The 19,947-nt window shown below is 45.3% G+C and overlaps 1 long non-coding RNA gene across 2 annotated transcripts; it reads right to left on the reverse strand.

Moving 5' to 3' along the window:
- Nucleotides 1-385: 385 nt before the first annotated feature.
- LOC123327982 lies at nucleotides 386-19,947 on the reverse strand. Of its 2 annotated transcripts, none has more exons than XR_006542650.1 (3): nucleotides 16,194-19,947; nucleotides 15,014-15,110; nucleotides 386-561 (listed from the first exon to the last, which is right to left on the reverse strand). It is a non-coding gene; the product is annotated as an uncharacterized LOC123327982 (long non-coding RNA). The 2 variants fall into 2 exon arrangements; XR_006542649.1 differs by having other exon boundaries at nucleotides 386-576.

Raw genomic sequence — 19,947 nt, forward strand, 5'->3', positions numbered from 1 at the left:
AGCATCAGGCGTTCGGCACTCAGCCTTCTTTATGTTTCATCTCTCACATCTGTACGTGACTAATGGAGTAACCATAGCTTTGACTATACAACCTTTTGTTGGCAAAGTGATGTCTCTGCTTTTTAATACACTGTCTAGGTTTGTCAGAGCTTTTCTTCCAATAAGCAAGTGTCTTTTAATTTCATGGCTTCAGTCACGGTCCTCAGTGATTCTGGAGCCCAACGGTGAGTTTGAGGGGCATTTAGTCAAGAATGATGCCTGGTGTAGGCCTCAGAAAGACCAGACAACCAAGGCTAGGTACCACAGGTGTGAGACAGGATCATCCACAGGAGGGCACAAGACTGGAAGAAAGAAAGGACAATCACGATATCAGCAGCACAACACGGGCAGTTGATCATGTATTTATTTAAAGAGTTCGATTGTTACTTATCTTTGGTCCTTTTGAAGAGGAATTTAAGGTCTTCAAGTGGTTCAGAGGCGTAGGATGCTGGAGTGCCTGAGTCTTCAGAGGGCAGTTTCCAAGGCTCCCCCCACCAAAGTGGTGAATCCGGCTGGAGATTCCTGAAACCGTGATGGCTGTAGGTGAGGAAAGGAAGACTGGAAGAAGTCCCTTTCAAACAGGAACCAGCTGGGACTTGGGAGAACTGTCCTTCCAAGTTCCATTAAGGACTCTATCCCCAAGTTGATATAGAATGGCTGAATGAGGGCTAGGAGGGTTGGCTTCTGGGCCAAATTCCCTAATGGCCTGTTAGAACACTGAGAGTTTGGTTACATAATACTATAGCCCTAGGGCGTCCCTGTCCATAAGGAGGTCTGATGTTAGAAAGAATGTATGTGGACTCAATCTGAGGGATACTTGGGAGTTATTCTACTGCTAAGGAGGGCAATAGGTAACAGGGTTACCCAAACTTGTTTAGTTTCCCGGATTAGTTTTTCGAGAATGTTTTGAGGAAATGATTGGCTCTTTCTCCCTTTCCTGAGGATTGAGGCCTCCAGGAGTAATGCAGAGCAAAACTTGTCAAGGGCTTTGGCAATGGGCTTCCCTGACAGCTCAGTTGGTAGAGAATCCGCCTGCAATGCGGGAGACCTGGGTTCGATCCCTGGGTTGGGAAGATCCCCTGGAGAAGGGAAAGGCTATGCACTCCAGTATTCTTGCCTGGAGAATTCCATGGACTGTATAGTCCATGGGGTCGCAAAGAGTCATACATGACTGAGCGACTTTGCTGTCTGTACAGCAAACAAGAGCATTTCCTCACCCCATATACAAAAATAAACTCAAAATGGACTAAAGACCTATTAGGTAGGTAGAATAGGGGAAAGGAGTCCAAAATGGCGGTGGCTACAAGACAAAGAAGGGAAAAGCTTGTGAAAATAGAACAAAAGAAGGTCCAAGGACCGGAGTGAGGACCTCAGGTAAAACAAACAGCACTCCCGGCTGGCCCAATTTACATGGGACAGGCCTAGGGAGACATAAACATATAGAAAGAGGAGCCAAAGTTAGCTCGCTCTCTCTCCTGCGAGCTGGGGCGTTCTTCTCTTCCCGTCTTTGGATCGACGTGCCCTCATGCCTCGAAGATGGATTTTCCTGCTCTCTTCTAAATAAAATACAGCTGTAACACTGAGCTGTAGCACTGGTTTGTCTAAGAGCTATAACACGGTGGTTTCGCGACCTGAGAGCTATAACACGGTCTATCCAAGACCGGAGAGCTGTGACATTCCGAGGGGGCTTTCATGTCCGTCATTCCAATCTTTGTTGTGACGAGACAAAGAACCAAGGAACATACATGACATCTATGGTGCCGTGACTCGGGTTTAACCTGGCTGAAACAAACTCTGCGCGGAAGGGGCCAAGCACAGCAGGAGCCCACTCAGTGAGGCTCCCGCAGTAGAAGCCGAACGGGAAGAAAACCCAGCGCAGGGGAAGGCCCATTGTGCTGGAAACCAGGACAGTGAAAAACGAATTCAGCAGAAAGCTCACGCGGCCCAGTCTCAGATTCCAGAAGACCTCCGGTTAAGGTAGGAGGTCCTTGCTCCTATGGCTTGAGGGACATACCTAACGAAATCTTAATTCCTTTACAATCTCTCATTTCGTGTTTCCTCAAACCTCCCGCGAACAGGCGGGTGGCAGGGGGCACAACTGAGGGACTCTGGAGAGGCTACTCCTCAGCATGTCCCAAAGGCGCTATCTGCTGAGCCCCAGTAGCTGTTACACAAGCCGGTGGGGGTTCTTCTGTCCTTTCTCTTCTCTGTGCCAAGGATCAGACCAATAAAACTGTGAGCATCGGTCAGATATTAAGCAAAATTTCCGGCAGGCTATGAAGGGGATTCCTTGGCAAGTTTTTCCTACTGCTTTTTCCTCCTGTCCTTCAGCCCTCTCCCGGGACTTGAGCCCAACCAAAACCCAGAATGGCTTTGGGTACCTAATTAAGCTCAGGCTCTGAGGTCTCATTGCAAAAATTCATTGAGAGTCAAAGTGATAAGTAAGAGGTAGACTTGTTAAGTTTCAGAGAGAGGCGCCCACTCTACAGGGTACAGGCCAAGGAATGCAGCCTGGCTAGGCCGCATTTTGCTAGCGGGGTGAATTCATATGCTAATGAGTGAGAGGATCATCCCAGCCTTTGGGGAACCATCCACTCCTCCATCTTTTGACAGTGCCTTGGAGATGTCCTGCCCCCCTGGGTGTGTCTGTTGGCTTATAGATTGGGGATTAAGGTTTACTTGAATTTGACTTGTCATCTTGGACCCAATTGATTTTAATTGGTTTACATTATACCCTTGTGCTATGTCATTCTTTCAAAGGTTGTGCTCTGCCCCCTTCCGTCCTGTTTCATGCTCTTTTCCTGAGCCCCATCCAGACCCACAAGGTTGCCTCTACAATCTTCTGGAGAGACAATCAGAAAATAGCTGGCCTTGGAAGGGAAATACTCTATAATGTCCAAGCCCCTAATCCTACCCGGTACTGGTCACACTGGAGATCTTGGGGATGCCCAACTCCAGTCCAGGGGTCCCAGGAAGTCATCACACCTTGATCTGCCTAGGGATCTGGTCCTCAAAAAGTTGTCACGCCTCAACCTGCTCGGCGATCCGCCAGTCCCAGGGGTCCCAGAAGGTCGTCACGCCTCGACTTGCCCAGGGACCCAATTCTCGGGAGGCTGTCATGCCTCCACCTGCCCAGGGATTCGATCTCTAAAAGGCTGTCATGCCTCAGCCTGCCTGGGGATCTGCACCCTGACCCAGGGACACCTGGCTCTCAGGTTGCAACAGTACTAGGTAGGATGAGCTTACATCACATCTATTCCCGTCCACGGTGGGCAAACTAGCAATGAGTTACAAACCCCTTAATTCTACCCAGCACTGGTCATGCTGGAGACCTTGGGGATGCTCAACTCCAGTCCGGGGATCCCAGGAGGTCATCATGCCTCGACCTGTCCAGAGACCCAATTCTCGGGAGGTCGTCACGCCTCGACCTGCCCGGGGATTCAATCTCTAGGAGGCTGTCACGCCTCAGCCTGCCTGGGGATCTGCACCCTGACCCGGGGACGCCTGGCTCTCAGGCTGCAACAGTTCTGGGTAGGATAAGCTTCAGACTCACCCCTAAGGAAGTCCACCCATGAAAATCAAAGGAGGTCTTTTTCTTTTCTCCTGTCATTACTGTCTTTCAGATGGGAAATAACCAATCCACTTCCCGGCAGAGGCCCTTGAGATGCATCCTTGATAACTGGAAGCTGTTTGACCCTCTAGCTCTAAGAAGTCACTTGAAATTCTTTTGTGCCACTGCATGGCCACAGTATCCACTGGGGGACAAGGAACACTGGCCTGAGGATGGGACTTTAAATTACAATACCATCTTGCAGTTAGAATTATTCTGCAAAAGACAAGGGAAATGGACAGAGATCCCCTATGTCCAAATTTTATTCCGACTAAGAGATATGAAGGAACTCTGTCTTAAGTATGGGATTGTTGTACGCCCTCAAAGTGAGCCCACTAGGCAAATGGTGTTAGGCACAGGCAACCAAGAAAAGGAACCCCCCCCCCAACCACCCCGTGAAGGCTCACCTCCCACAGCTCCCGAGTTCCTTGGTGCTCCTTCCTTGTATCCAAACGTGCCCCCATATCTGGGAGCACCCCCTCCACAAAGGCCAGCTCGAGTATGTCCCTTAGTTGAAACTGGAGGAGAATTCGGACCAACCCGGGTCCATAAACCCTTCTCCTTCTTAGAACTAAGACAGATCAAACAAGACCTGGGAAGCTATACAGATGACCCAGGCAAATATATAGATATATTCCAACATATTACCTTGGCCTTTGACTTGACGTGGAAAGACATCATGGTAAGATTTAGTCAAATATTATCTGACCCTGAACATACTAGGGTCTTAAAGGAAGCCTGGAGGTATGCAACAGGGCTTCACATGTCTGGTGATAGATACCCAGTAGGGGAAACTGCAGTCCCCTCCTCCGATCCTAACTGGAATTATAATGACCCTGAGCACATCTGGGAAAGGGATCATTTTCTAATCCGTGTGAAGGCAGGACTGAAAGCAGCACAATAAAAAGTAATTAGCTATGCCTGGGTCTCAGCAATAACTCGGGAGCCCAATGAGAACCCCATTGCCTTTCTGGAAAGGCTAAAATAGCACTCAAAAAGTTTACCAATCTGGACTTAGACTCTTACGAGGGGTAGGTGATTTTAAAGGACAAATTCCTGTCCCAATGTGCATCAGATATCAGAATTAAGTTACAACAGCTACAACAGCAGGACTCGGCTGCCTCTTTAGATGAGATGGTCCAGACAGCCACCAATACCTTTTAGAACAGAGAACAGGAGAAGGAGGCCAAGGCCTAGGAGAGGGAGAGAAAGAAAGAGACAAGGCATGCCCAGATGCTGGCCCCCTTCCAGGGAAGCCCTATGGCAAACCCCGAGTCCTTGAAGGACAAGGCACTAAGCAAATGCTTAATCTGTAGACAGGCGGGGCATTGGGCCAGAGTGTCCAAACCATGACAAGTCTCCTAGAACGGCTTGCCACAAATGCCATCAACTGGGACATCGGGCAGCACTCTGTTCTCGAGACCCAAGAGCCTCAAGGTCAAGCGCCAAGCCTACCCTCACGATGGTTCAAGAGGACTGAAGCGGCCCACTCCAGCCAGCCCGCCTGTCACAGATAACCATCACGGGGCTGGAGCCAAGGGTGCAACTCCATGTGGCAGGTAGGTCCAAGAATTTCTTGGTTGACACAGGGGCTACCTACTCTGTCTTGATCTCCTACTCCGGAGCCTTCTCCTCCCAAACCTGTACCATTTTGGGTGCCACAGGAAAAGCAACTACTAACAGATTCACCCGAGCACTTCTTTGTTGCTGGGATGGCCACATATTTTCCCACCAGTTTCTGGTGGTCCCTGAGTGTCCTACTCCCTAAGAAAGGCAATGCCAAAGAATGCTCAAACTACCGCACAACTGCACTCATCTCACATGCTAGTAAAGTAATGCTCAAAATTCTCCAAGCCAGGCTTCAGCAATATGTGAACTGTGAAATTCCTGATGTTCAAGTTGGTTTTAGAAAAGGCAGAGGAACCAGAGATCAAATTGCCAACATCCGCTGGATCATATAAAAAGCAAGAGAGTTCCAGAAAAACATCTATTTCTGCTTTATTGACTATGCCAAAGCCTTTGACTGTGTAGATCACAATAAACTGTGGAAAATTCTGAAAGAGATGGGAATACCAGACCACCTGATCTGCCTCTTGAGAAATTTGTATGCAGGTCAGGAAGCAACAGTTAGAACTGGACATGGAACAACAGATTGGTTCCAAATAGGAAAAGGAGTACGTCAAGGCTGTATATTGTCACCCTGTTTATTTAACTTATATGCAGAGTACATCATGAGAAATGCTGGACTGGAAGAAACACAAGCTGGAATCAAGACTGCCGGGAGAAATATCAATAATCTCAGATATGCAGATGACACCACCCTTATGGCAGAAAGTGAAGAGGAACTCAAAAGCCTGTTGATGAAAGTGAAAGTGGAGAGTGAAAAAGTTGGCTTAAAGCTCAACATTCAGAAAACGAAGATCATGGCATCCGGTCCCATCACTTCATGGGAAATAGATGGGGAAACAGGGGAAACAGCGTCAGACTTTATTTTTCTGGGCTCCAAAATCACTGCAGATGGTGACTGCAGCCATGAAATTAAAAGACACTTACTCCTTGGAAGGAAAGTTATGACCAACCTGGATAGCATATTCAAAAGCAGAGACATTACTTTGCCAACAAAGTTTCGGCTAGTCAAGGCTATGGTTTTTCCTGTGGTCATGTATGGATGTGAGAGTTGGACTGTGAAGAAGGCTGAGCGCCAAAGAATTGATGGCTTTGAACTGTGGTGTTGGAGAAGACTCTTGAGAGTTCCTTGGACTGAAAGGAGATCCAACCAGTCCATTCTGAAGGAGATCAGCCCTGGGATTTCTTTGGAAGGAATGATGCTAAAGCTGAAACTCCAGTACTTTGGGCACCTCATGCGAAGAGTTGACTCATTGGAAAAGACTCTGATGCTGGGAGGGATTGGGGGCAAGAGGAGAAGGGGACGACAGAGGATGAGATGGCTGGATGGCTTCCCTGACTCGATGGACGTGAGTCTGAGTGAACTCCAGGAGTTGGTGATGGACAGGGAGGCCTGGTGTGCTGCGATTCATGGTGTCGCAAAGAGTCGGACATGACTGAGCGACTGATTTGATCTGATACTCACTAAACTGGGGACCACCCTTGTGATGGGAAGTTTTTCAGCCCCTAGAGCTCTACAGCTCCTGGTTACTACTGAAGAACCCATTACACCTTCAATAGAGAGGGACCAAAAACTATGGGAAGACAAAATTAACCCCCAGGTGTGGGACCAGGGGATTCCTGGATGAGCCCACCAAGCTGAACCCGTCATCATTGTCCTCCAAGATCCCACTCGGTTTCCTAACCGGAAACAATATCCTCTCAAAAGAGAGGCTGGGGAGGGACTACAGCCTTTAATAAACAAATTCCTTGCTTGTGGGCTATTGGTTCCCACCAGTTCGCCATGTAACACCCCAATCCTCTCAGTAAAGAAAAAAGACGGAACCTGGCGAATGGTTCAAGATCTCCAGATCATAAATGAAGCTGTAGTCCCCCTCTATCCCACAGTACCCAATCCCTATGTAATCTTGGGAGAAATCCCACCCAGTGCCAAGTGGTTTACAGTTTTGGATCTCAAAGATGCATTTTTTTGCATACCACTGGCTAAAGAATCCCAATACCTTTTTGCCTTTGAGTGGGAGGCCCCAGGAGAAAAACACCAACAGATGACTTGGACAATATTACCTCAGGGGTTCAGAGATAGCCCCCACCTGTTTGGACAGGCCCTTAGCCGGGATCTCCTAGATCTGGACCTGGGACCTAATGGGAAAATATTACAATATGTAGATGACCTACTAATCTGCTCTCCAGAGGAGAAAAGTGCCCAACAACATACAATTCAGGTTCTAAACTTCTTGGCAGAAAGGGGATATAAAGTCTCCTGTGCTAAGGCACAGATGGTCAAGACAAAGGGGCTTACCTGGGAGTTCAGATTACACACGGGCCCAGGAGGCTGTCCTCTGATCGGGTACGAGGAATCCTCCAGTTGTCCTCCCCCATGACTCAAAAACAATTGCGAGCTTTCCAGGGGCTAACTGGGTATTGTAGAATCTGGATACCCAACTATGGTCTAATTGCCCTGCCCTTATATGAAAGCTTAAAGGGACGAGATGATTCAATCCCACTGATGTGGGGAACTCCTCAAAAGGAGGCAGAGGCTACACTAAAACAGGCCTTAAGTCAGGCACCTGCCTTGAGGTTGCCAGACCCAGAAAAAGCATTCCAACTTTATGTCCATGAAAGAAAGGAAATAGCCTTGGGAGTGTTAACTCAGAGGTTGGGATCTGAGCCCCAGCCTGTAGCTTACTTATCCAAGAGGCTCGGTCCAACCACCCGAGGCTGGCCCCGCTGCCTTTGAAGTCTTGCAGCTATTGCAATCATGATAGAAGATGCTTTAAAACTCTCCTTTGGGGGCAAACTATTTTTATCAGCCACCAAGTAAAACAACTCCTAAACGGGAGAGGCCATTTATGGATGTCTGATCAAAGAATCCTCAGATATCAAGTAATGCTTGATCCAGGCCTCACTATATGCCCTTGTGAGGTTCTTAACCCAGCCACCCTCCTGCCTATCCCCGAGGGCTCTCTCCCCTTTCACTCTTGTCTAGAAACCTTGGACCACTACACAAAACCCCGAAAGGGATTGTCAGAAGATCCTCTGACTAATCCTGAGGAAATCTGGTACACTGATGGAAGCAGCTTTGTCTTGGATGGAAGAAGAGCCGGGTATGCAGTAGTCTCCAATTTTGAGACCATAGAGGCTAAGCCTCTACCACCAGGTACTTCGGCCCAATTAGCTGAGCTCATAGCCCTGCCTCGAGCTTTAGAGCTGGGAAAAGGAAAAAGAATAGCCATTTACACTGACTCCAAGTATGCCTTTCTGGTGCTACATGCACATGTGGCTATTTGGAAAGAAAGGGGCCACTTTACCACCCGAGGGTCCCCAATCAAATATGGTGATCAGATTCTTCAACTCTTGGAGGCAGTCCATCTGCCCACTGAGGTTTCAGTCTCCCACTGTAAAGGACACCAAAAAGGGAACACAGAAGTGGCACGAGGGAACCAAGCATCTGATCAGGCAGCTAGGAGAACAGCATTACAGAACCATGACCTAATAGGGGTTGCCACCTTAGTTCCACAGACTAATTTGCCAGAAACTCCTTCATATACTGAAGATGAGACTCTTAAAGCTAAGAGCGAGGGCTTTCAAGAAGATCATATGGGGTGGTTCCAAAAGGAGGGACTCCTTTTTCTGCCTGGGAACCTCCAATGGAAGTTGGTTAACTCCTTACATGCTACCACTCATTTGGGGGAAAAGTCCCTTCAAAGATTACTAGAAAGGTCCTTCAGAAGAACAGGCTTCCAAACAACTATAAGACAGGTGGTCTCCTCTTGTCCCACTTGCCAACTAAACAACCCCCAAGGAGCCTGAAGACCCCAGCTGGCCCAGCCCATCCAACGACGTGGGGCCTACCCAGTAGAGGACTGGCAGATGGACTTCGCCCAGATGCCAGTTTCTCAAGGGTATAAATACCTATTAGTCATGATAGATACATTCACAGGATGGATTGAAGGCTTTCCCACCTGGACTGAGAAGGCTGAGGAGGTGGTAAAAAAACTGCTCCATGAAATCATTCCAAGATTTGGTCTGCCCAGGTCATTACAAAGTGACAATGGGACATCATTTACTTCTAAGGTCACCCAAGGGGTCTCGAGCGCACTGGGCATTACTTATTATCTCCATTGTGCCTGGAGGCCGCAATTTTCAGAAAAACTAGAAGGAGCCAATCAATTCTTAAAATCAGCGATAAAAAGATAACCCAGGAGACCTCCCTGGGATGGAAGGAGGCTTTACCAATAGCTCTCCTCCACACCCGTATTGCCCCTAAGGAACAGGTTGGTCTTAGTCCTTATGAGATGCTATATGGGAGACCTTTTGTTTATGTCAATGACCTCTTCCTAGATCCAGAGGTTCAGACCCTCCAGTCTTATACCGAGGCCATTGGGCAATTCCAACAGGATATATGCTTGTGGGGTATGAACCAGGACCCAAAAGATTCTAAGGAGTCACCACTATATGCTCCAGGGACTCAAGTCCTAATTAAAGTCTGGAAAGATGGGTCCCCAAAGGCTCAACTCCAGCCCACATGGAAGGGCCCCTACCCTGTAATACTTTCTACCCCCACAACAGTCAAGGTACCAGGACATGACTCCTGGATTCACTACTCACGAGTCAAGCCATGGAAGAAAACAGAAGAGGATACTCAATACACCTGTGAGCCCCTGGGAGATCTCAGATACCTATTCAGAACTACCAATGAGTGTCATTCTAATGAACACCCCCAAAACCTGGTTTCTGGAGATAAGATTTCTCAGGATAACTCTAAGGAGCCAACACAGCTTGACAGAGATTGTACTCCAAAACAGACAGGAGATAGATCTTCTGATCCCTGAACAAGGAGGGACTTGAGCCATCCTGACCATGTGAGTTTAAAATTGACTGATGTCTCTACTAGTGCTTGTTATGCTATATTGATGATGCTTATGATTATTCCATGTACTCTCAATTGTCTTACCTGTTTTGTCTCTGCCCAGGTCAACAAGCTACAACACGCAGTGCCAGTTCAACAAAGACATAAAACTACAGCTGACCACGAAAAATATCACACACCCTTAGATGGACAGGAGGCCCAATACCCCTAGCCATCCCAGTAGAGCAGGAAATAGCCAAAAAGACCTCGATGCCCCTATTCCCAAAGAATTGGGCCTCCCATCTCCTGAGGGTTTGGAAATGTTAGGTAGGTAGAATAGGGGAAAGGAGTCCAAAATGGCGGTGGCTACAAGACAAAGAAGGGAAAAGCCCGTGAAAATAGAACAAAAGAAGGTCCGAGGACCAGAGTGAGGACCTCAGGTAAAGCAAACAACACTCCTGGCTGGCCCAATTTACATGGGACAGGCCTAGGGAGACATAAACATATAAAAAGAGGAGCCAAAGCTAGCTCGCTCTCTCTCCCGCACACTGGGGCGCTCTTCTCTTCCCGTCTTTGGATCGACATGCCCTCACGCCTTGAAGATGGATTTTCCTGCTATCTTCTAAATAAAATTGAGCTGTAACACTGATTTGTCTAAGAGCTATAACACGGTCCTTTCACGACCTGAGAGCTATAACATGGTCTATCCAAGACCTGAGAGCTGTGACGCTCCATCATTGCAAATCTTTGTTGTGATGAGACAAGGAACCGAGAAACATACGCTCGCGTGACAGCCCTAAACCAGAAACCATAAAACACTTAAAAGAGAACATGGGCATACACTCCTTGAAAAATATCACAGCAGTATTCTTTTGGATCTGTCTCCTAAGGCAAAAGAAACACAAGCACAAATAAATAAATGGGGCCTAATTAAACTTAAAAGCTTTTGCATAGCAAAGTAAACTATTCACAAAACTAAAAGACAATCTACTGTATGGGAAAAATTATTTGGAGATGCCAGATGGTCAACACCGAAATCAGATTGATTACATTCTTTGCAGCCAAGCTCTATACAGTCAGCAAAAGTAAGACCGGGAGCTGACTGTGGCTCAGATCATGAACTTCTTATTGCAAAATTCAGACTTAAATTGAAGAAAGTAAGGTAAACCACTAGACCATTCGGGTATGACCTAAAGCAAATCCCTTATGATTATACAGTGGAAGTGAGAAATAGATTTAAGGGACTAGATCTGATAGACAGACTGCCTGAGGAACTATGGACGGAGGTTCATGACATTGTACAGGAGACAGGGATCAAGACCATCCCCATGGAAAAGAAATGCAAAAAAGCAAAATGGCTGTCTGGGGAGGCCTTACAAATAGCTGTGAAAAGAAGAGAAGTGAAAAGCAAAGGAGAAAGGAAAGATATAAGCATCTGAATGCAGTCTTCCAAAGAATAGCAAGGAGAGATAAGAAAGCCTTCCTCAGCAATCAATGCAAAGAAATAGATGAAAACAACAGAACGGGAAAGACTACAGATTTCTTCAAGAAAATCAGAGATACCAAGGGAACATTTCATGCAAAGATGGGCTCGATAAAGGATAAAAAAGGTATGGACCTAACAAAAGCAGAAGATATTAAGAAGAAATGGCAAGAATACACAGAAGAACTGTACAAAAAAGATCTTCACGACCCAGATAATCACGATGGTGTGATCACTGACCTAGAGCCAGACATCCTGGAATGTGAAGTCACGGCCTTAGGAAGCATCACTACGAACAAAGCTAGTGGAGGTGATGGAATTCCAGTGGAGCTATTCCAAATCCTGAAAGATGATGCTGTGAAAGTGCTGCACTCAATATGCCAGCAAATTTGGAAAACTCAGCAGTGGCCACAGGACTGGAAAAGGTCAGTTTTCATTCCAATCCCAAAGAAAGGCAATGCCAAAGAATGCTCAAACTACCACATAATGGCACTCATCTCACACGCTAGTAAAGTAATGCTCAAAATTCTCCAAGCCAGGCTTCAGCAATACGTGAACTATGAACTTCCAGATGTTCAAGCTGGTTTTAGAAAAGGCAGAGGAACCAGAGATCAAATTGCCACTGGATCATGGGAAAATCAAGAGAGTTCCAGAAAAACATCTATTTCTGCTTTATTGACTATGCCAAAGCCTTTGACTGTGTGGATCACAATAAACTGAGGAAAATTCTGAAAGAGATGGGAATACCAGACCACCTGACCGGCCTCTTGAGAAACCTATATGCAGGTCAGGAAGCAACAGTTAGAACTGGACATGGAACAACAGACTGGTTCCAAATAGGAAAAGGAGTATGTCAAGGCTGTATATTGTCACCCTGTTTATTTAACTTATATGCAGAGTACATGAGAAACGCCGGGCTGGAAGAAGCACAAGCTAGAATCAAGGTTGCTGGGAGAAATATCAATAATCTCATTATGCAGATGACACCACTCTTATGGCAGAAAGAGAAGAGGAACTCAAAAGCCTGTTGATGAAAGTGAAAGAGGAGAGTGAAAAAGTTGGCTTAAAGCTCAACATTCAGAAAACGAAGATCATGGCATCTGGTCCTATCAATTCATGGGAAGTGGATGGGGAAACAGTGGAAACAGTGTCAGACTTTATTTTGGGGGGCTCCAAAATCACTGCAGATGGTGACTGCAGCCATGAAATTAAAAGACGCTTACTCCTTGGAAGGAAAGTTATGACCAACCTAGATAGCATATTCAAAAGCAGCGACATTACTTTGCCAACAAAGGTCCATGTCAAGGCTATGGTTTTTCCAGTAGTCGTGAATGGATGTGAGAGTTGGACTGTGAAGAAAGCTGAGCACCAAAGAATTGATGCTTTTGAACTGTGGTGTTGGAGAAGACTCTTGAGAGTCCCTGGACTGCAAGGATATCCACCAGTCCATTCTAAAGGAGATCAGTCCTGGGTGTTCTTTGGAAGGAATGATGCTAAAGCTGAAACTCCAGTACTTTGGCTTCCTCATGCAAAGAGTTGACTCATTGGAAAAGACTCTGATGTTGGGAGGGATTGGGGTCAGGAGGAGAAGAGGACGACAGAGGATGAGATGGCTGGATGGCATCACCGACTCAATGGACATGGGTTTGGATGAACTCCGGGAGTTGGTGATGGACAGGGAGGCCTGGCGTGCTGCAATTCATGGGGTCCAAAAGAGTCGGACACAACTGAGTGATTGAACTAACTGAACTCAAAGACAATCTACTGAATGGGAAAAATTATTTGGAGATGCAATGATGGATAAGGGATTATTATGCAAAGTATATAATAACTCAATATCAAATAGAAAACCAAACGACCCAATTAGAAAATGGGCAGAAGACCTGAATAGACACTTCTCCAAGAAAGACACACACATGGCCAATATGCATATGAAAAGGTGTTGAACATCGCTAATCATTAAGGAAATTTAAATCAAAACTACAATGAGATATGACTTCATGAACCTCTCAGAAGAGCTATCATCAAAAAGACAACAAGTGTTAGTGAGGATACAGAGGAAAGGGAAGCGTTGTGCACTGTTGTTAGGAATGTAAATCGGTACACTAAGGAAAACAGTAGGGAGGATTACCAGAAAATTAAAAGTAAATGCACCACATGATCCGGCAACTCCACACCTGGGTATATAGAAGAAGAAAAGGAAAACACTAAATCAAAAGGCCATCAGCTGACTTTTCTGTGGAAACTTTGGAGGCAGAAGGGAGTGGCATCTGGCATCAGATATTTAAAGGATAGCAACTTTCAGTGAATATAATCCATAAAAATATTGAATCACTATGCTGTATACCTGAAAACAATACAATAACTCAATTACACTTCAGTTAAAAAATAGGAAATCACCTATTCTTTTCATGGTGAATTGACTTCAAGCTGAGTTCAAGCGTACTTGTATTTTTTTGAATATTCCTGAGTGCACTAATTTTTTAAAAATCCTTCAGTGTTGCATACATCACATTTATGCAATAGGACAGTCTTCTCTTCTAAATGTTAATGTCCTTATTACTGGTTCCAACTTCAAGATATGACCCACAAAAAGAGAAATCAGGCGACATAAATTGCTCATGGTAACTTCCTTAGTTTGAGTTGAGTTCATTTACAGGCAATTCAATGCAGAAATGATTTTTGAAAGCAGAAAGATGTATGAAAGAGATTATGATTCATTATTCTGTAAGGAACTAAAAAAAAGCTCAAGTCAGAACTTTTTAAGTGAATCAACTTTTCGAGGTATGCTCAGCATATACAATAAAATACTCAGATTTAATCATGCAGCTTGTTGAGGTTTGACAGGATGGTAAGTACCATCCTGTCTTAGTGTGTTGAGAATACTATAATAAAATACCTTAGTCTGGGTGGGTAATAAACAAAAATATTTCTCATAGTTCTGGAGGCTAGTGAGACCAAGATCAAGACGCCAGCAAATTTAGTGTCTGGAGAACCCTTTCCTGGTTCACAGATGCACCTTCTCACTGTAAACACACAGGGCAGAAGGCTTGAAGGATCTCTCTGAGGCCTCTTGTAAAAGCACCAATCACCTCCCGAAGACCCCAGCTGCTAATACCATCACCTGGGGCGGGGGGTCGGATTTCAACATGTGGACCCTGGAGGGAAACCTTCATCTTGAACACACCCCAGTCAAGATTCAGAAGTTTCCCATCACTCCAGAAAGTTCCCTCCATCTCTCCATTCCCTCACATCAGCAAAGCACTGATTAAAATTCGATTCCCCGTACATTATTTTGGACTATTCCAGAACGTCGTACAAAGGAAGTCCTATGTACTGCTTCTCTGGTCTGCTTTCTTTCTGTTATCATATTATCTATGAGATACATCCACGATCGTACACATACCAGAAACTCGTTCAGATTTACTGACGATTTTCCCACTGAATGAATAGCCCCGTGTGTCTGCCATTCATCTGTCCAGCACTGTTTGCTTGTTTCCAGTCTGTGGAATAAATTCAAGCATAATGCTGTTATGAATATGTATATAGAATCATTGTGGTAACTTCCTATGGCTAGAATCACCAAGACACAGGGCCGGCATAATTTTAACTTTATAAGGAACTATTATCCACCCTAACATTTCTACTCAGGACACTATTGTTTTGTTCCACTCATCACCCCCAACACATCCCACGTTTGTAAAGTATGAAAGAATTTGATTCTCTCCTCAAAAGTCTGACTAAAAGAAGCTTCCACCCTCTTCTCCATTTCGTATTTTCATTACAAATTGAAGCCTTGTCTCATTTTGGTTTGAGGGCAAAAAGTCAATTACTGTCTCAAATTTGCACCAAACCCCCTGATTGGAACCACTCAGCCCAGATATGCACTCTGTTTTCCTCATTTCTGACATGTTTTGTCTTCCCTAACCCCCCTGTGTTAGGACCCCTAGCACCACTTGGCACAGCCCCTCCCCTTCATGAGGACACATTGTTATGTAAGAGCTTCCCCTCCCTCCCCCACCTCTGGGGCTGCCCAGCCTCCAGTCTGTCTCTGCTCTCCTCAGGACTAGCCTGCTGTCTAAAAGTTGCTGCTCCAGGGATAGTCTTGCCTGCCTCCCACCGCAGTGCATTTTCTTTGGTCACACACTTCCTCACTCATGGGGTGTGCCTGCACCCAGGCCCACCTGAGAGGTGATCTCTGGCTGCCTCTGCTCTGGCTATTCCTGTTTCCAACCTGCTGTTCCCATGACCCACCAGGATGGCGCTTCACTTCTTCTGAAATTGTGATTCCCAGGAAGGTGTCCCACAGAGTGAGTGGAATTGAGAGACAAGGCCAGCTCTCCTACAAGATTCGCTTCAGCGGCCAAAGACACGTGGTTCACTTGAGAGTCAAGAAGAACTTGCTGCCCAGACATTTTCCTGTTATCACCGATAACGACCAAGGTGCCATGCAGGAGAACTACCCTTATATCCCCCGAGACTGCTACTACTTTAGCTACATCGAAGGGGTTCCTGGGTCCATGGGCACCCTGGACACCTGCTATGGGGGTCTGCGTGGCATGCTGCAGCTGGATGACTTCACTTACGAAATCAAACCATTGGAGGCTTCTTCCAAATTTGAGCATCTGATTTCTCAGCTTGTGACACAGAAAACAGCAGCAGAGGATGAGAAATGTGAGGCTGAAGAGAAAGATACAAATCAAGAGTATGAGGAGGCAATGATTTCTGAAATGCCTAGAGCAGGCCCTGTGTATCTGTGGTGGCCACACAAGAAAGCCTTAAAAGTTCACTACACAGTTTCTCACTCATTATATATGCAGGACATTAATATGACACATATAATAGAGAATATGGTGATTTTGAATAACATAATACATAGCATTTATTACCAGGGTCAACTTCAGGTTTTTATACGTGTTTTATGCATATGGGATGGCCGAGATAAGTTCAATTTGGATAGATTTAGAACTGTTATAAAGGCAGTAACTAACTTTGGTTTATGGAAATATTGGGGATGGTATGAAAAACTTCCTCATGATACTTCATTGCTTGTAACAGGACATAAAATTGCTGGGGCCTCCTATGGTAGCAGCTTTGACGGAGTATGCAATCCCAATTGGGGAGCATCATATGTATTTGCTTCAAGATACCACCTATTTTTAACTGCAACTATTGGAGCACATTCGATAGGTCATGTATTGGGTTGTCATCATGATGTTCCAGGTTGTCAGTGTTTTCGGAGACAACACTGTCTCATGAATTCTAACCCTGGTCTTCTAGATATGATAAGCAATTGCACTTTTGAGAGAATTCACCGACGGTTACATATGTGGGATGTTTGTTTGAGTGCTCCATATGTACCATACGATAATTTTCCTTATATAGCAAGACGATGTGGTGACAAGAAGATAGACCCCAATGAAGAATGTGACTGTGGCACCTTAAAAGACTGTACTCAGGATCGGTGCTGCAATTCCAATTGTGCCCTCAGCCTTGGCAGTGATTGTGATTATGGAGGTTGTTGCAGAAACTGCAAATATGCTTATCCTGGATATATTTGCAGAGATACTCTTGGTATTTGTGATCTACCAGAATACTGTAACGGGAAGACACATGATTGTCCAGATGACACTTATATCCAGGATGGAACCCCGTGCTCACCTTCAGCTGTTTGTATGAGGGGAAACTGTAGTGACCGTGATTTACAGTGTCAAGCCCTCTTTGGCTATGACATAAGAGAGGCTGCGTCATCATGCTACGAGGTATTGAATATCAGGGGTGACCGATTTGGAAACTGTGGTGTGAAGTTGACTCAAGGAGGAGGAAGACCTGTTGCATGTGAACAGGATGATGTTCGGTGTGGAATGCTGCACTGTAGCAACGTGAAGGAAATTCCTGGTGGTGGGGAGCACACTACTTTTCATCAAATAATAGTACATGATGTTACACCGCAAACCTGCTTTGGGTATGATGCCCACTTCGGGACAGATGTGCCAGAAATGGGGCTTGTAGTGGATGGTGCAACATGTGGCCCAGGAGCATACTGTAAGGACCAAAACTGTACTTTTTTTCAAGACCTGGGTTTTGACTGCGATGTCAGGAAATGCAATTACAGAGGGGTGTGCAACAACCGGAAACATTGTCACTGTCAGCAAGGTTGGAAACCACCAAACTGTACTGAGAGAGGACCAGGTGGCAGCGTAGATAGTGGCCCTCCACCTGACAGAGAACTAGGCATTCGAGCCAGTCTAAGGCTGAGTCTAAACAGAGCATTAGCTGTGATGCTTCTTCGCCTTTGCCTTCTTTTCTTTGCAGCATTTATAGGTGCCATTTACTATGTAAAAGATATCCTTGAAGAGGAAGATTAAAGTGTTGAGAATTAATCCCTTGAATCCAAGTAAATAAAACTGGAGTTCACAAAATGGAGAAAATCACATTGGCACTTACTGGGAGAAATGATCAATAATCATACTGCTAATTCCCAAATTGTTATCTTCAACTAAAATGACTTGGCAATTTAAAAGGAGTCTGTGTGGTTAAATGCATTTAATATTTTATATCTGGTCTTAGTCTTACTACTCCTCTCAATGATAATGGGAACTGTTAGAGTCCAACCAACAAGAGGACCTCTACTTATTTATGTTGTGGTTACTAATGTTTCATGGATGTGCCTGTAGCACATCTTGTTAGAACTGGTATGCACGTGTTTAGTAGTTTATTAGCATTTTGCTTAGTTGATTATGTACTAGGTTTTTGTTACCAGTTCATGTTTTTGCTAGCGTTAAATAAACCTAACTTGAAGATAGCATAAAAGATACCTTAACTGATGCTGTAGGAAGATAAAAAATTCCATGTTACAGGCATGTGAATATCAACAGCAGTTCAACACTCTGCTAAGTATGATCTTGCTCAAAGTCATAGGCTTTAAGGGATCAAGGTTATATATGACATTTTACACTGAAAGATGAAATGTACCTTTCTGGAGTTTTGTGATGGTCCAAAGAAGGGACCTAAGAGGGGCCTGGAACATGTTATGCACTTAATACATGCTGTGCCTATCATTCTCATTGTTCTCTTGGGTTGTGCTAAAACAGAAGTATTCAAAGTATAATGACTTTGGCATATGCTATCTTTAATTTAAAACCAATACACAAGGAGCCATTGATCACTGCTCTATCACTACTGGTGGTCCCCAGGTATTAATGTCATAGCATCTCATACTAAAATCATAGGAATTGCCTAAGCACAACCTGTTTATAAACTACAGGTGTAACTGAGTGCCTTTTGTATGTACAGATACAAAATTTATACAAAACGAGACAGGAAGCAATTGCTTCATAAGAGATTCTTAGAAGCGGGTCTCATAAGTGATATATGTTATATTCATGGTATTTAAATGTCTCAGTCCTCGGGGCAAATCCGTTTCTATAAATATAAAGCTCAGATGAGGGTAACTACCTAAGGGAAGAGGATGGATGTAGCAGTAGAGAATCAACAAGATAGCCACCCTGTGACATTTTCATTTGTCCAAATTTTTCTCCTTTTTTTCTTTTTATTGAAGGATAACTTTTTCATGCTGTGTTGATTACTGCTCTATGTGGAACGCGATAGGTTCCACAGGCGTGGAGCCCTGCGCCATGGGCATCGGGACGTGACCGAGCCACATAGCAAGCTTTGCGAGAGCTCCCCTGATGTAAACCGGCCAGCTCCCTAACCCCAGAATAGACAAAAGTACCCATCCTAAGCAATTATCTAATGCCACCCTTCTGGCAGGAATTTTCCGTGTCTTGAGACTATAACAATTGGCTACTAACCCACGAAAAGCGTTACCTTTCCCTGGTCTGTCAGGAGGTCACCCCGTGTGCTTGCAGCACCCTCATTTTCTCTGCTCTTTTTCGTAATGAACTCATTCCTTTCTAAAATACTCTGTATTTGGAAATTCTTTTCCAACCCAGGCACAGATCACAACATTGAGTGGCCCATATGGGGATTCTCAGGGGGGTTTTCCCCTACTCTCCTTTCTTCTCTCATTTCTTTTTCTTCAAACCGCTTGTGAACAGGCCAGTGTCTGTGGAAGCAATTGAGGAACTCTGGCCAGGGGTACTCTCTGGCATGTTCCAAAGGCCCCAAAGTCCACTATGCCCCAGTAACTGCCACCCAAAAGGGTGAGGGCCCTCCTTTCCTCCTTCCCCCATTCTCCCTTAAGCTGAGGACCAGGCCAATTAAAATTGCAAGCACAGGTCAGGCACTTAAAAGCCCTTAGTGCACCTGCCACGTGAATACTCCCATGACAGGAGAGGGGGTCACAGAATGGACAAGGCTACTAGGACATCTGCCCCC

Source organism: Bubalus bubalis, chromosome 11 (assembly GCF_019923935.1).
Source record: "Bubalus bubalis isolate 160015118507 breed Murrah chromosome 11, NDDB_SH_1, whole genome shotgun sequence".
Lineage (NCBI taxonomy): Eukaryota > Metazoa > Chordata > Mammalia > Artiodactyla > Bovidae > Bubalus > Bubalus bubalis.